General features: G+C 49.5%; 1 protein-coding gene across 2 annotated transcripts in view; it reads right to left on the minus strand.

Annotated features, from left to right (window-relative positions):
* The window catches only part of LOC147662038 (uncharacterized), a 213,735-nt gene that overhangs the window by 115,935 nt on the left and 80,291 nt on the right, over positions 1 to 17,509 (minus strand). The gene's annotated exons all lie outside the window — the stretch shown is intronic.

Consider the following 17,509-nt stretch of genomic DNA (forward strand, 5'->3'; position numbering starts at 1 on the left):
CTCAAGGACAGACCAGCAGTGTACATTACTCTCCATGCCAACAGGTCTTCCTGCAGTCTCCCCTCCCTACGTGCGCATTGCATATGGGTCTCCTCTGCCAGAGACCACTCTCGAACATCCCTCAGCCATGCGGAGATCTCCGGGGCCCTCCGCCCCATCCAGGCAATGGATACTCTACGTCGCGCCAGAACCAACATAAGCTGTAATAGTTTATTGGGGATTTTCTTTTTCCTAGGCCGGGGAACCAGAGCCAGCAGACAGTGGAGCGGTGTTAAGTCTATTGCAAGGCCGGTAGCGGCGGCTATACGTCCCACCACCTCTGTCCAGAAACTTCGCACCAAGGCGCAATCCCAGGCCAAGTGTAAGAACCCAGCCCTCTCAGCTCGGCACCTGGGACAAGCGTCCTCCCTATCTGGTGAGAAGCGCTGCAAGGAGACCGGTGTCATATAAGTGCGGTGCATAAAATTAAAGTGTGTAAGATTAAATCGTGCATTACATGACACTTTACGTGTAAGACCCCTATACGCTTGCGCTGCCCGGCCTCCAGGGTCTCCCCGAGATCCGTTTCCCAAACGCTCCACGCAGGCTGGACCGGCGGCTCTGTGTTCTGACGCAGTGCGGAGTAAAGCAAAGAAATCAACCTACGGCCCCTACCACATGAGAGAATGATGTTCAATGCATGAGAAGTCTGAGGCGTCTCCGGGAACTGAGGCCACGACTCCCTTGCCACTTCCTGAATGCCGCGATAATGAATAAATTGTCCCCCCCAACCCAAAGGCCTCCGCAGCCTCCTCGTAGGAGACAAACGAGTTGTCCGGATAGAGGTCAGCCAAGGTATTGCAGCCCCCCGCTCTCCAGTCCCTAAAGGACATGTGCTCCTCCATAGCCACAATGGGCCCCAAGATCCAGATTGGCAACTCCCTATGAAAGGGAGCCCGTCACAGGACTCGTTCCACACACCTCTGCCAGATTGCAGCCGTGTGGCGCAGCACATATGGTTGGGTCGCATCCGCTCCCCTCCCCTTCATTAGTGCCACCTGCAGTGTCCGTTCAGTGGCACTTCCAGCCAAAAGCTGCATCTCCCACCCGTCCGCATCCGCGAACCACCTCGCTGCCGGCAGCAATTGCGCTGCATAATAATATAAATCAAACCTCGGAGCCTCCAGGCCACCTTCCTCCCAGCTCCGAACCAGGGTGTGTAGCGCAACCCGGCTACGTCGTCCCGCCCAAAGCAGTGACGGTAGCAAGTGTAGGAGAGTAGGGTCTGCTTTCCTATGGTCACCCCAATTTTTACTTTTTGCTTCACTGGTTTTCGACTTAATGTGGCTGTGGGCCTGCTAATCAGACCCACATTACACAAGGTGACTCGGCACACTTCAACAATAAGTAATACAATATTAATAGCATTATGCATATGGTTACATTGACTTTCCAATCGTTCTCCCAAGAATTCCAAAGTCAGATTTCTTCAGTAAACAGATTCTTTTATTCACAAATGATGATTAAAACCAATAGCCAAGGCGTTTCGTCCGTGACCGGACTTCTTCAGGGCTTATTTAGAATTCTCTATATGACACAGCTTCACAATGGTCTTCACACTTGAAGTTCAAATATTTTCAGAAGTTAGAAAAGAAATCATGTTTCCAAAGTACACTAAGTTCCAAATTTTCAAAGAAATAGAGCAGTAAAATCCGTAAGCAGAATGTCGGCGTCTCGTAAATCATGCGGTCGTCTGGTTCCAGGGGGAATATCAAGGACTTGTTACGATTGATCCGCAAACCCGAGGCCTCCCCAAAGCGGTCGAGATGGTGCAACAATACGGGTAACGATTCATCTGGCGCCCTCAAATAGAAAAGAGCATCATCCGCATACAAAGAGACCACATTACACGTGTCCCCCACCAGAATACCCCATTGTGCCATCTCCGCGCGACCTTGACCGCCAAAGGCTCTATAACCAGCGCAAAGAGGAGCGGCGAGAGAGGACACCCCTGCCGCGTCCCCCGACCTAGCCGCCATTCCGCAGAACGCCCCGCGCCCAACCGTACTCTGGCACAGGGAGCTGTATACAACAGGCGGACCCAGCGACGAAAATTGGGGCACATGCCCACCACGCGGAGGACCTCCAGGAGGTATCCCCAATCAACCGTGTTGAACGCCTTGGCGATATCGATAGACATTACAACCAATGGTTCCTCCCGATCGCGAACTTCATGCAGAATATGATTCAACCGCCGCAAGTTCATGGCGGTATTACGTCCCGGAATAAAACCACATTGATCCAAGTGTATCAAATGCGCCATGTGCAGCGCTAAACGGGCCGCCAAAAGTTTGGTCAAAATCTTGACGTCAGTATTAATCATAGTTATGGGTCTATACGCTGCCGGGTCACATTTGTCATCCCCCGGTTTCAAAATCATGCAGATCTCGCCCTAGTTCATGGTAGGCGGTAGAACACCACTCTCAAACGCCTCAACATACACCTGCAACAGGCTAGGGGTAACTGCATCAGCATATGCTTGATAAAATTCCAGGTGAAAATCATCACTCCCCGGAGCCTTGGCTCTCGGGAGACCAGCCATAGCGGCCCGTACCTCCCCCAACGTCAATGCCGCATCTAAGTCCTCCACAGCGTCCCTAGACAGGGACTGCAAGTTTAAATCCTGCAAATACGGCAGGTATGAGTTTTCAGAAACCACAGGGTCGGCCGCATACACCGTTCGCAAATGAGACTGGATGACCCGGAGTATAGCCTCTTCAGAGTGCACCATGCGCCCCGCTACGTTCCGCAGCGCCACTATCCTCTCCGGGGCAAATTCTTGCCGCAAAACCCAGGCCAGCATCCAACCCGCTTTATCACCCTCCCTATGAAGCCGCTGTCTAAATTGGCCTAAAGTATACTTATCGAGCCGATCTAGGAAGTCATGTACACAGACTCGAGCCGCCCGTTCCGCCTCCTGTTGTGCCTCATCCGGGTCCAGCAATGTTTGCTGGTGCAACAAGTCACCCTCAGCGTCCCAGTTCCCGGAGAAGCTGCTTCCTGACCCCATAAGTGAGGCCCATACACTCACCCCTTATGACCGCCTTCAGGGCATCCCACTTGGTGGAATAAGCAATGGACCCCTCCTACCAGTTCAACTCTAGATAACTGTTGAGAGCATTCTGGACCGAGTCCCTTGCTATCGGATCCTGCAAAAGATCCCCCGACATCCGCCAGGTTCGAGGGCGGGCGGGCTGCCCCTCCCACTGTACCGTGCACGTCACAGGGGAGTGGTCAGACAGAAAGCGAGCCTGATGTGTGATCGCCAGCGAGATGGAAGCATCAACGTTGGCGACTAAAATCCTGTCTAGCCTGCTATGTGTGTTATGAGTGGGGGAGAAACATGTATAGAGCTTCAAGGTCGGGTGTCGCTGGCGCTTTATATCCATCACCCCCAGATTCCCCATTACCTCGCCGAGCTGCTTCGTCATGCGCGGCTTCGTGCCCGCGCGGGGAGGGTGACGATCCATTATGGGATCCAGGACGCAGTTAAAATCCCCCACCCAAAACAGAGGGGCCTCCAGGTCCGGGACCAGCACCTCCTCTCCTGAAGGAAGAATCCAAGGTCATCTACGTTAGGAGCATAGGAATTCAAAAGCGTGAGGTCTCTCCCATCCAGTTTCTCCCTCAAAAGCAAGTATCTGCCATGTATATCCGCCTCCATGTATTGAATGGCAAAGGGGACCCCGGGTGCTACCCAAATAAGTACGCCCCTAGCATAGGAGGAGAAGGAAGAACGAAACAATTGGCCTCGCCATTTCCTCCCCAATTTACGGGCACCTTCATCATCTAAGTGAGTCTCCTGAAGGCATGCAATGGAGACGCCGTGTCTACGGAGAAATGAAAGGACTCTATGTCGTTTAGCGCACGTGCCCAGCCCCCTCACATTCCACGTTCAAAACTTATAACCCATTACCAGTCGCCAGGCCCCACTAGGGCCCCATCATCACATTCTGTAATTTTCCTATTTCGTGCCCGCACTGTAATACAACTGATGCCTATATAACCAATGCCAAACACAGTCCCCTTAAACAATCCCTTCAAACTCACCCCCCTCCCCCCTCCCACGAGAAATATAGCGGCAACCATCAAACATGCCCATATGCCCTTTCCCTGCCGGTGCCAGGACGTGCACAGCAACCCCATTCACCCAACTGGATAAAGTTCACTCAAAAGCAAGAGCAAATAACTCCCTCCCCCCCACCCGACTCCCCGCAGGCCCAGGTCAAAGCTTCCTTACAGGGCTCAAACCATCAATTGTCAAGCATAGTACCCTCCCACATCCCCAGTACATTACCACACCTTACCCCTCATTTTCTTGGTGTCAACTAGAAGGCCTCCCCCCCTTCCTGCATCATATAGTATGCAGCCCTCCCCTACCTTCCTGAGGAACTCACGCAGTAAATGGACTTTTTGTCCCACGGCACACTCTCCAGAACCCCCCCCCCATGCAGTCAGTTCAAGAAGGATCCAAAGTCTCTGGGGTCCCAACCCCCGCAGTCTCAGGGATCGCCGCAGCAGTTATTGGCATGTCCCCTGTCGGGACCGGCAGTGTGTCAGGGACCAATATTTCTTCATTTCCCACGGACGTCGAGGGCATCTCCCCATCATCCCCCTCGGGAGGCTCCAGATGCAAAGCTCCATCTGATCCCACCAGCACTCTACGCCTCCCCTCGCTCGCAGCCGCCTCTGACCGTCTTCGTCTTCTGTTCGCCCGCCTCCTCTGGGCTCGAGTTCCCAACTCGGCTCTGTTCCCTCCCCGTTCGCCAGGTGGCAGGTCGTCTCCCCGAATGTCCAGCCATTCCCAGACCTCTTCCGGGTACTCGAAGAAATGAGCCTTCCCCTGGGCCAGCACCTTCAGTTTGGCCGGATATAGCAACATGTACTGCAAGCCCATCTCTCGAAGTTTCCGTTTGACTCCTAGGAAGGATTTCCTTTGCTCTTGGACTTGCTGGGTGTAGTCCGGATATATAGAGATTCTGTTGTTTTCATAGGAGAGGTCCGTCGACTCCCTTGCCGCCTTTAGGATACAGTCACGGTCCCTGTAATTGAGAATTTTGGCAATCAGGGCTCTCGGGGGGGCCCCCGGTCGTGGCGGCGGGACCAGTGCCCTGTGGGCTCGCTCTATCACAAATACCTCTGAGAGACCCCTCGGGCAAAGTTGTGTTCTTATCCAGTTCTCTAGGAAGCGTTCCGCATTTCATGCCTCTGCCCGCTTCGGCACGCTGAGGACCCTAATGTTGCTGCGTCGCGCCCTCCCTTCTGCGTCTTCAGCCCTTCTCTCCAATGCTCCGGTCGTAGCCTTGAGTTGCGCAACAGTCTGTTTGAGAGACGCCACCTCCCCTTGCAGCTCTGTGATGTTGCCCTCTGCGTCTGAGACCTTGTCGGCCACCTTCCTCAGGTCCGTCCGCAATATGTTGACATCTATTGAGACCGTCTCAATTTGTCGCTCCAGAGCCGAGTGCGAACCCTGGATCGCCTTCAAGAGCTCCGCGCGGGAGGGCTCCCCGGGCTCCTCCGCCCCCTCGTCCTGCCCCGACTGTCGCGCGATCCTCTGGGATGGGAGCCTTTGAGTGGCAAACTGCGTTATGGTGTTTTGCAGCGAGGATCGCGCCATTCTGTCTTTCCGCATTTCGGGTGCCTCGAAACTCTCTGACTGCACCCCGGTGGGCTGTCAGACCGTCGGTGTCTATTGATTTTCCCGTCTTCAGGGCAGCGTCCGACCCCAGGTCCCAGGATACCTCCACTTCATCCGGCGTTGGTCAGCAGTCACACTTCCTGGGTACAGTGACTGACCAGTCTCACATTTCTATCGCTTCCCCTCTGCACCTTGTCCCCAGGTTGTGTGGCCCGTCCGAGTAGTTCAGGGGGAGCAAGGACCGCAGTCGGGTCCTACAGCCGCTCCCAGGATCGCAAACCGGGACCTGTTCCCTAAGGGGTCACTGTCGCAGGGCGTTGCCCCAAACGTACACACTCTCCAAGACACCCCCACCTGTGTCCGCCGTTCAGAGGCTAGTCCTGCGCTTCCAGCCAACTCCAGTGCTGGCGTATTCCAAAGTCCTCCAGGGGCAGTGCTGGGCCGGTCAGGCAACAGGCCTCCGCCTGCGGTCCCGATTTTCTGACCCTGCCTAGATCGGCCGTGATCGCCGTCCGCATCTGTGACCGGGTCTCCCGCCGCTTGGCTGATTCCAGGTCCCCCGGCTCTGGGATCGCAGGCTGATGACCAGGGCTTTGTTCTCCTTCGGGCCGCCCCCTCCTCCGAGCTGCTGCGCCTGTCCGTGCGCCTCACGACCTCCCCCGCCTTGATGTCACCCTCGAGGGGGTCGAGTCTCAGCCGTTATGTCCCACCGCAACTTCTGGGGCATTTGTTCGGGTCCTCGACACTCCAAGGGCAGGTTCCTGCCAGACGCTGACGCCTGTGCGGCCCTCCGGAGCCCCACAGTCCCTCCCGTGCCAGGCGTCGTTGTCCCTGTCCGGGCTCAGGCCTCAATCCGTGGCCTCCCGCATTTCAGGGTCCTGCCTTCCGTTGGTCGGCGTTGTTTCTGTGTCCCACACGACCTCCCCCGCCTTGGAGTTGCTCTCGGGGGGGTCGGGGCTCGCCGCAACTCTGAGGCAGGCTCCGGATGTCCGGCAAGTCCTCCCGGGCTTACAGTAAATACTGTCCGCAGTTGGGTGGGGGGTCTTCACCTACCCGGTCGGGGCTCCCGCCACTCAGGGTCGCAACACTCCAGAGGCTGGATCCAGCTAGCTTCCGACGCCGGAGTGGCTCCCGGGTCCTCCGGAGCTCCGCAGGGCCTCCTTTCCAGGCACTGTTGGTATCCTCCGGCCGCAGGCCTTAATCCTCGGCCTCCCGTAGGTCCCCGTCTGGGGCTCCTTCACTCGGCGATGATCTCTCGGCGCTTCGGTCGCGGAGTGCTCGAATCTTCTCCCGGGGATGCCCCCCGGTACTAGCGAGTCGGGACGTGAACACTTCAGTCTATGAGTCGCCCACACAGGATCTTATTTTAGGATTACAGGGCCGTTATACAGGGAGCCGAAGGAGCTCACGTCCTGTCGGCCATGCTGCTTGGCCACGCCCCCCTCTAAATACATTTTAAAACCAAGTCAATAAATCTGCCCTCCTCACACCTCCTCCGATAGAGTAAATGTAATACCAAGTTTTCTTTGCTTGTCTTAAATCTCATGTTTGTGTTTCACTTCTCAAACTCATCTTGTTTCACTTCATCATGTATGTAACAATGCCATATTTGAAGTTTATTTGTATCATATGCTAATAAGATCAAAACCCATGTTAGAAGCGGTACAAATGTCTCATGAAATACATTTGAAAAGTAAATATGAAAAAAAACATGGCCATTAATAAGCAGATCAGATCACACAATAAAAGTCCACTAAATTATCAGGACAAATTGAGGGAAACTGAATTGTATTCACTGAAGTCATCCTACCTTGGATGTCATTATAATTCACACATTTATGACTTTGATAGGGAAAAATATAAACACAGATTTCTTCAAGTAAGACAATAGGGCAAATAACAAAAACAAAGTTGCTTAACTGAGTTATCTCTTCATCTGTTTCTGATATGTTCACATTTTGGATTGTATAAGTTAATTCTACAAGGTTTTGTACAAATAAAATGACCAAGTACTACACAGGAGCTACTTATGAAACATTAGAACGAGACCAAATATAAGATCCTTTTTGAAAACTTCAATATTTTTTCTCAGAAGTTCATTAGAATTAGTTCATTGATCGTTTGAAATTAAATGTTGCTTGAATAAAATAGAAATGTCAGTAGTAATGTTTCTTTAATAGTTTCCTCAGGCACCGGTAAAGAAGGGCGGTACCTGTGATCATACTGCATTGGTGCATGAAATTGTGTCATACCCAGTTTCAAGATCAGTAACTGCATTACGTTTCCCATGTGCCTTTAAATGGACTATTCCACACAGACATCCGTTGACAACATGTTGTTTTGACACCAGTAAACTGCCTACATTTAAGGATTTAGGCGCTGATCACTGGTGGAAACCTGCCAGAAAGTTCCCTAAACTTTTTGCTTTTTCGCTAGGCCGTTTTCCTGACACAGAGTTGCCAATTTAGATGCTTTGGGTACTTTGCCACTTCTGATCAGTGTCAAAGTACAAGTGTTCCCTATGTAAAATATAATGGTAATTGGTTGGCCATGATTGGTATGTTTGCCTTACTAGTAAAGTCCCTAGTGATGTGCACTGTGTGTGCCAGGGCTAGTAATGCAAAGGCGCGCAGAGAAGGGAACTCAGGCCTGCAGTGTAGGGCCTTCGTGCAGTTTGCTAAGTCAGCATTTTGTACTGACTAGTGCAACCACTTGTCATGCCTGACTTTCCCTTTTGCATACACATTGGGCACCCCTGTGGTAGGTCCCGGGTAATCCCTTGGAAGGGTGCTGTGTAGGTAAAAGGCAGGTCATATTCTAAGGTGTGTTATGTCCTGGCAGTGAAAAACACTCCATTTAGTTTTTCATTGCTGAAAGGCCATCCTGCTCATTGGACAGAATGGGGAGGCTGGGTAGTTGTGGTTGTTAGCCTAGTTTCCTGTAAGTTTATAATGGAGAGGTTAAGTTTAGCATGTATGAACTCACAGTGTCATAACACATCTTTCTGTGAACATGGTTTTGTCACTGTGTGTTCAGAAACCACTCTTTTAAAAAGTGGCTGAGTTTTGTGCTTTAAGCATTTCTGTGTGTCTCTGCTGAAATGTGGATTGACTGTCTGGATCTGGAAGGTGAGAGGAGCCGGGAGCGGTCTTGACCCAGGGAGGGGTTGAGATGGCACCAGGCTGCCCTGCAGCTAGAGAGTAGGGGGAGGAGAAGCCCGGGAGGTGAAAAGACCTGGGCTGGTGCTATAAACCAATTGACCCATCACCTGCTGAGTGATTAAGGAACCAGACCCCCAGTATCAAAGGAAGAAACTTGACACTGGGAGGGAGACACACAGAACTGATTTAGGGAGGGGTCAGGGACCGAAAGAAGAAGTGAGACTCGGACGCGCAGAGTGCGTGTTGTGGGGCAGCCAGCGAGTTGGTGAAGAGTGCCTGGTCGTCGTGTGCACCAAGTGAAGAAGTGAGACTCGGATGCGCAGAGTGCGTGTCGTGGTGCAGCCAGGGCATTGGTGAAGACCGCCTGGACATCGTGTGAAACGGAAGAAGAGGAGAGACTCAGACGCGCAGGGGTGGGTGTCGAGGTGCAATCAGAGGCGTTGGTGAAGAGCGCCAGGTCATCGTGAGCACCTGAGAAGAGGCGAGTCTCGGACGAGCAGAGTGCGTGTCAAGGTGCAACCTGAGGCGCTGGTGAGGAGTGCCTGGGTAGTGTGTGCACTGAATTCGAAGTAAGTCATATCAGTGCTATGGGAGGGTCTCGGTGTTCACTTAGACTGCCGGAAGGAGGGCCAGGTCATTGGTCCCTCAGAGTGAAACAGAAGCGGCCCGGACCGGCAGCCCCTGAGGAGCTGAGAAGCCGACCCGAGCTCGCCGTGCCCATTGACGGAGTTCTGGATCAAGGCCCAAGTCGCTGAAGGAGGAGAGGAGAGTGGGGTTGCGGCCCCCCGCCCCCAGGTAACGTGGATCACCACCTGGGGTGGGGTGCGGGCCCGGAGGGACACTCTCTCGGCCTCTCGCTTCTGTCACCTGCGCGAGCCAGTTGCTTTGGCTCCGATGTAGGCCCGTGCTGGCCCAAGGAGGGGCAGTACTGGGGCCGGAGTGAAAAGCGGTACTTTTGTGTCATCATTGATCCATATTGGGGGCACTGTTCGCGGAGCACCTAAACTGTCGTATTACACTTTGCATTATTGCTGCTAACGAACTATCGATCTGTCGTATGACGCCTGACCTAATTTGTGCCTGATGAACTACATGCTTGGTTCGCTAAGCATTGCGTTATTTTTCCTTTGCAGAGTACATGATTGTAACGTGGCGCATTGCATTATGTCTTCATCGCACAGTACCTGATTATAACGTGGCGCAGTGCATTATATCTTCATTGCACAGTACATGATTGTATCGTGACGCATTGCTTTGTTTCTTCCTGGTACAGGGCATGCTGTTATTGATACATATTGCATTATTCCTTCTATTGCAAAGTACATGACTGTGGTGCTACGTATGGCATTATTTCTCTGTTGCAAAGTACAAAAGACTATCGTTACGCATTGCAGTATTTCTTTTCTTTTGTAACGTGTGCAATTCTAGCAATACGACTTGCCTAACCTTTTGGAAACGGTTAGAAGTGAGCTTAACTGTTGGGTAGAAGCAGTGGTTGGGATTAGAACCTAATCCACACACAAAAGGGGAAGAGGGCCAAGATAATTTATACTCCCATACCCCAGACCCCCTCAAAATTAACTATAATTACACACAAACAAAATGGGTATGTGGAGTGTACAAACTCAACAAAGGGAAATTCCCAAATTTGGAAAAACTGCCCTCACTCACATACCGAAGTATGTGACATGCTTCATCATAGGGCCTGCTACAAACGCCCTGGTGTAGCCACATCCAGGACGGAGCATTAGGGAGGGGAAAAAATAATAAATTCCACGTAACAAGACGTACAACACAATCAGTACGTACAACGAGCAACATACATGAGTGATATAATGTGGAAAAGAACACCTCGTGGATCTGATGTAAGTGCGACAAAAAATAGTGCAGTAGGAATGTGAGTTAAAACTGATTAGGGGTGCCAATAGAAAGAAATACTTTATTAGACCCAATTGTGGTACCCTTATCAGGATTAAAAATGAAAGAGGATGGGAAAAATGTCTCGTGAGAAAATAAGGTTCCTCAAGACTTCCCTCCTACCACTGCTCGAGTCAACATGTTTCGACCGCTCTCCTTGTGCCCCGAGAGGTCACTTCGGTCTTCCTCGGGACTGTCGCAGTCAAAATCCACCAATTACCCGCGTCGTAATTCGATCACCGGGTATCCCGAATGGAGTAGGTCTCAAGAATCCATACTCTCCTGGGTATTTCAATGGTTCAGTGGAGACACTGTCCCCAAGAACTCGGGGGAGACATTCACTGGAACAAAGTAAGGGATAATGACAGAAAGTAAGAGCTCGTCCCCCAATAGCATTACTCAGTTCCCCCTGAGAATAATAATTAACTCAGGTCATTCTCCAAAATGATAAGTGATATTCACAGTATTACCACACACTCTCATACGTATGTCATTTCAATAGGGATGGTCTTACTAAACCTTCCTCAAGATTAACTTCAATTCCTGGTTATGAAGTATAACCAACAATAAGATCATGAGTTTAATAGCACACTAGCGGTCTCCTAGCCCAGCCTGGGACCCATATGTCAGCACACCCCACACCTATAAACCAACGCGTTCTATGGCAAATTAGTATTAATGCTCCAAAGAGGTATTGTCAGTTTGGATCTCAAAACTTACCGAGTTTATGAAGTACATAAACTCGAACTGGTGTCCGTCCGGGAGGTCTGCCCGTGAACACAATCTGCAAGGGATATCGAATGCGTGGTAAATGGCTATATCCCTTTCGTCAATGATATCGGCGTTCTAGATACTGGGTAAACCGCCAGGATGTTACAAGTCTCTCCCCGTGCCCCTTACCGTTCAGTACGGCTAGACCTGCTCACTGCTGCTCGGATCGGGTAACACCGCGTAGATGCCAAACGCGGTGTCCATCCCGTCCGGTTCGTTTGCAGCGTCACACGTCACGTACGTGATGGCGTTGTGACGTCAGCGTAAAAGAAACGGCGGGACCTTCGGGAGTTATAGTACTAATAACTCCGGTCCCCCGAAAACTTAAGACTACCTCTGGGTCTAAAATAAACTCATAAGAAATCCAGTAGAGTAAGGGGAACAAAGAACCAGCCCATTTAGAGTTTCAGGGGATATATAAAGCATGCAGTCTGTTTGCAACGTGGGCTGATAAAGATCGAATACGCCCCCGAAATGTGTTAGTAAAGGGATAAGAGATGGCCATCCCTATACACACTGCTAATAACAAATTCAAGCGGTGAGTCAGCTGTAGGGATTCACCCTTATTGGAAAGATTGGTATATTGTCGCACTTTGGTCAAGGGGCGACCCTTTATATCAATAGTGATTTCCTGTAAGGTGTTATTCATTAGAAATCACACAAAACCACACATTGATTATGTATATGGTATATTTCCATTAAAATGATGTAGCTTCACCCCGGCTGAATCATGATCCTCAACAATAGAGAAGGCCCCTAGTGAGAGTTATTCCTTATTCCATGCCCATTCATCAAGATCGTGACTTACATAGTTGAGTGAAGTTCTGTATAGTATATTGCCCCCAAAAAAGTTGTTTACTCAAGAGACACCCTCTAAAGTAAATGAAAGAGTGAGGGATAGGGGACATTAGCCGTACAAAGGCAGGATCAAATACTTTATAATTGTCTTCCCAATGTCTGCCACGGGATCTCATCATTTAATCCCACTATGTTACTTCTTAAACGATAGACCCAGCGTTGCTCTCGCTGCAGTAGTAATCTTTGATCCTCCATATGCTGTCTGCTAGGTTTTACTTTTTCAATCACGGTCCATCTGATGTCTTCTATACTGTGTCCTAGTTCTGCAAAGTGGGACGTAAGTTTCGTGTTCGTTTTCCCACACCGTATGGTACTCCGATGTTCTGTGATTCTAGTTCGTACTTTTCTGCTGGTCTTCCCTACATACATTTTTTGTCAGGGACAGGTTAGCAGATAGATCACTCCCTGGGAATTACAATTGGTGTGTGTTCTCTGTTCCCAGGGAGTGCGAAGTCCTAGATTGATAGAAGTGGAGTTGTTTGTCAGGTGGCAAACACTACATGCCCCACACCGTGTATGTCCCATCACTTTAGGTAGGCCTGTCACTGTAGAAATCTCTCTCACTGTTCCCAGGTCCCTTGGTCTGGTGTGTATCAAAAGGTCACTCAAATTTTGACTGCGTCTGAAGGAGAAAAGGGGTGTTTCCATTTTCATGCCCCCTGTATTAAGGATCTTCCAATTTTTTAAGACCAGTTTTCTGATCTGTTGGGATGCCGTGTTAAATGTGGATACAAAGACCGGTTTCTTGGTCTGGGGTCTCATGTTCTTAGACAAGAGGGTTTCACGGTTGGCATTAAGCGCTCTCTTCTGTGCTCTTTTGATGACTCGAGTAGGATATCCCCTCTGCTGCAATTTAGAGGTAAGATGTTTAGCTTCCTTAGTAAAGTCATCTTTATCGGAGCAATTCCGTCAAATTCGGAAAAATTGTCCTACTGGTAAGTTCTCCCGTAGGGAGCGTGGATGAAAACTTTCGAAGGCCAAAAGGGCATTCTTGTCCGTTGGTTTATGGAAGACCTTCGTCTTTAGAGTGCCACCACTGGGTTCGATCACTAGGTCCAGAAAAGGTAGTTCAGTCTTAGTGACAGTTGAAGTGAAATGGAGGAACGGATTTTGGGCATTAAGCCACTCCAAAAAATGGTCTACAGATGTTCGCTCGCCCCTCCATATCACTAGGACGTCATCTATATAACGTCTCCACAGCCTTAGACTGTTAGACCATGGTCCACTAGTGTTCAACACTGAGAGTTCTTCAAATGCCCCCACATAAAGTCCGGCAAGGCTCGGGGCAAAAACACTACCCATGGAAGTGCCATGGGTTTAGAGATATAGTACCCCCTCAAATTCAAAGAAGTTTTTGGTGAGGGCTATCTCAGCCAGATGTAAAATAAAGGCACGTGGGGTTTGGAAAGGCCAGTCTCTTTCAAAGAGTAGGGAGTCGAGGACCCTCAATGTCTCACGTTGAGGAATGTTTGTATAGAGGGCCTCTATATCTAACCCTATCAGGAATTCATGGTCAGGGTCGAATGTAACATCTTTCAACACATTCAGAATATCCAGAGTATCCCTCAAATAAGTAGGTAAGGCTTGGACCATTGGTTTTAAGAAAAAGTTGCAAAATTGTGAGAGAGGTTCAAGCAAAGACCCCATCCCGGAGACAATAGGTCTACCGGGAGGAGGCCTTGCTGTTTTGTGTATTTTAGGAAGGCAGTAAAAATAAGGGATCCTCGGATGTTTGTTGACGAGGAACTCTGCTTCCTTCTCAGTGATCCAATCATTAGTTCTTGCCTCTTCGACCGTCCTCACAATCTCCCTTGTAATCTCTTCAGTAGGGTCATCTCTGAGTTTTTGATAGGTCCTGGGGTCTGAAAGAAGGCGGGTGCATTCGTGGCGATAGGCTGTTGCGTCCATCACCACTATAGCGCCCCCTTTATCCGCGGGTTTCAGGATAATTTCTTTGTTGTTCCCTAATGCCCTAAGTACTTCCCTCTCACAGTTAGATAAGTTGGAGTAATGACCAGAGTTATTCAAGTCAGAATTTTCCAAATCATGAACCACTGCTTCTTCAAAGGCCGCTATCTGTGGGGGAAGTAACGCCAATTGTGGTGTAAATATAGATTTCGGGCGAAAGGGAGTGTCGCCAATGATCTCTTCATTAGGATTACGGTCTTCAAAGAATACCTTCAACCTCAGATTTCGAAAAAAGACCGCCAAATCTTGTCGAAGTTTGAAGAGGTCTGGGTAGTAGGTAGGCACAAAGCCCAATCCCTTGTTCAAAAGCTGTTCCTCCATAGGAGTCAGAAGGTGTCCCGAAAGGTTCACCACTAGAGATACTCTCGGCTCGTGCTCGGTGTGGTTCCCTGTGCCATACTCCTGGTTACCCGTTGGGTGATTTCTTGATCTTGATCGGACCAATTCACTCGTGCTGTTGGTTTCTGTCTGCCACGTCCCATGCCCCGGCAGTTTTTCCAAATTTGGGAATTTCCCTTCGTTGAGTTTGTACACTCCACATACCCCTTTTGTTTGTGTGGGATTAGAACCTACCAACCCACCGGAAGGAATACTCCCCATTCTAATATGTTGTTTTTGTATCGTATGGTAATATCGTATAAATTCTTATATAAAGATTATACTAATTTTATAAAAACTCGTGTGGAGTCTATTTGTGGTGACATCATTAGGTTGCTGACAATGTGGTTGCACATACTGTACACTCATGCCTTGGTGAGAAGCCTGGCTGCTAGTGCCAAGCTACTAAGGAGGTGAGCAGAGCTATCTCAGACGGTGTCCTTACTTAGCCTAACTTTGAAACGAGGGGTCGGGTACTCAGGCCTCCAGCGTTTGGTGGCGGCAGTGAGGGATAAGGACCCCCACTTCTAACACAGTCTAACAGGGACACTGAAGGGTAATGCTTTTGAGCTGAACTTGGTTGCACTCCCATCTGAGGAAACAATGTCAAAAGCTGATAAGCCTGCCTGGTAAGAGATCAAATGGTCTATGATTATCTTCTGCAAGAGTGATGAGTCAACCAGCCTCAGTCATATCTTCTTTGTAGGTCAACGAGTAGAGAAGAGGGCATGTCAGACTATTTTATAGTAAGGCTTCTGTCACTTCTCTCAAGCTTTGAGAAGAATCCGCACCTGACAAATTGATGAAGAACGTTTTCCCTGCACCGCAAAACAAGTAAGGTTGTGTAATCCTTGACATGGGCAAAATGTCCAAAAATGCCTCCACCTGCCAATGACCTTTCACCTCCACCCTCAGGAGGGAGTGTGTGGAGATTTCCACCATCACAGCTGGTCTTTAGGAGGTCTCAGCGCCCATTACATCCCACTCAAGATATAAGGATTTGGGCATTCTAATACATTGTTAGCCTTAGAGGTTTCGGTAGGCAACAAACAGCTATGTTTGTGGACAGTCACAAACTCCTCATTCCCTTTTCCAACATAGAAACAGTCATAGTTTTACTCCACCACAGTGTGCTGGCATAAATCCCCCTCCATGGTGGGAAGGTGGATGAATCAGTCCCAAACATGGGTGGGATGTAGAAGAAGGGGTTTTTCTATGAGGCAATACATTTACAATTTATTTTCAAGGTACAGGGAGCTGTCAGCCCACAGTGCCCAGTTTTGCTTTCATAATGGAATATGTTATGTTATGTTACGTTATAACAAATTTATAGAGCGCACGTAGACCAAGGTTTCATGGCGCTATTTCTGGACTGGTCGCATACTGAGGCAGGACTTACTTGTATGCTTGTTTAAATAGCCATGTTTTAAGAAGTTTCCTGAACTGCAATAGTTCTGTGCAAGACCGGATCTCCAGTGGAAGTGAGTTCCACAGCTGTGGAGCCAAATATGCAAAACGACATCCACCCTGTCGTTTTCGTTTAAACTTCGGAGTGACTAACAGGTGTAAATGTTTAGAACGGAGATCCCGAGTAGGGATGTGTCTAGATAACAAGTTGTTGATGAATATGGGACCAAGGCAATTTAAGGATTTAAAAATTAAGCAGGCTGTTTTAAAAGCAGATCGATGAGGCAGTGGAAGCCAGTGTAGCTTTTTTATAAGCGGTCTGGCAGAGTGCCACCTCGTTTGCTGGTGAATCAATCTTGCAGCCTGGTTCTGCACCAGCTGGAGCAGCTTAATCAGACAGGCAGGGAGCCCTAGGTAAATTGAGTTAGCGTAGTCTAGGTGAGACAGTACCAACCCTATCACCACCTGTGTCAGTGCTGCATGAGTAATCAGGTGATGGATCTTATAGATCTTTCGTAATTGAAAGAAGCATGTTGAGACTACAGTCCCTATTTGGGTTTTTAGGGATAAATCTCTGTCTATGGTTACCCCCAGACTTTTCACAGAGGTAGATGGTTTAGGGAAGGGCCCAAGCTCCGCTGGTCAATAGTGAGGGCCCCAGAAGACGTGGCTTCCCCCTATCAGTAGCACCTCAGTCTTCTCAGGATTAAGCTTCAAATAATTGTGATCCATCCAATGGCGGATGTGTAACATGGTTTCCTGAAAATTAGTGATGGAGTCAGGAGAATTGTCTATAGTAAATGATAGTTGTAAGTCATCCGTGTAATTTAATGTGGTCACGTTCCTATTTTTTAGGGACTTAATCAGAGGGAGGAGGTACAGATTGAATAGGTGAGGGAACAGGGAAGAGCCCTGAGGAACCCCACAAGTGATGTTCAGCCTGGATGCTGTAAAATTAGCCAGATACACTGCTTGTGTGCGGCCCTCCAGGAAGGACATAATCCACTCCAGGGCCTGACCCTGGATACCAGCCCGCCTGACACGGTCCCCCAGTATCTTGTGGTCCACCGTGTCAAACGCGGCTGATAAATCCAAGAGAACCAAAGCCTGTGGGGTCCCAGAATCTGCCTTCCTGCGTAGGTCATCCAGTACTGCCAGTATAACTGACTCTGTGGAATGACCCGGGCGAAAACCTGCTTGGTGGGGGTCCAGATATCCAGACTGTTCCATGAAATCTGACATGCACTTAGCCACATGTGCTTCCAGTATCTTTGCTAAGTAGGAAAGCAAAGATATTGGACGGTAATTGGAGGGGTTAGATGGGTCAGCTCCAGGTTTTTTTTACCAGAGGAACTACTATTGCATCTTTAAA

The sequence above is a fragment of the Lissotriton vulgaris genome, unplaced genomic scaffold, assembly GCF_964263255.1.
Source record: "Lissotriton vulgaris unplaced genomic scaffold, aLisVul1.2 SCAFFOLD_241, whole genome shotgun sequence".
Classification (NCBI taxonomy): domain Eukaryota; kingdom Metazoa; phylum Chordata; class Amphibia; order Caudata; family Salamandridae; genus Lissotriton; species Lissotriton vulgaris.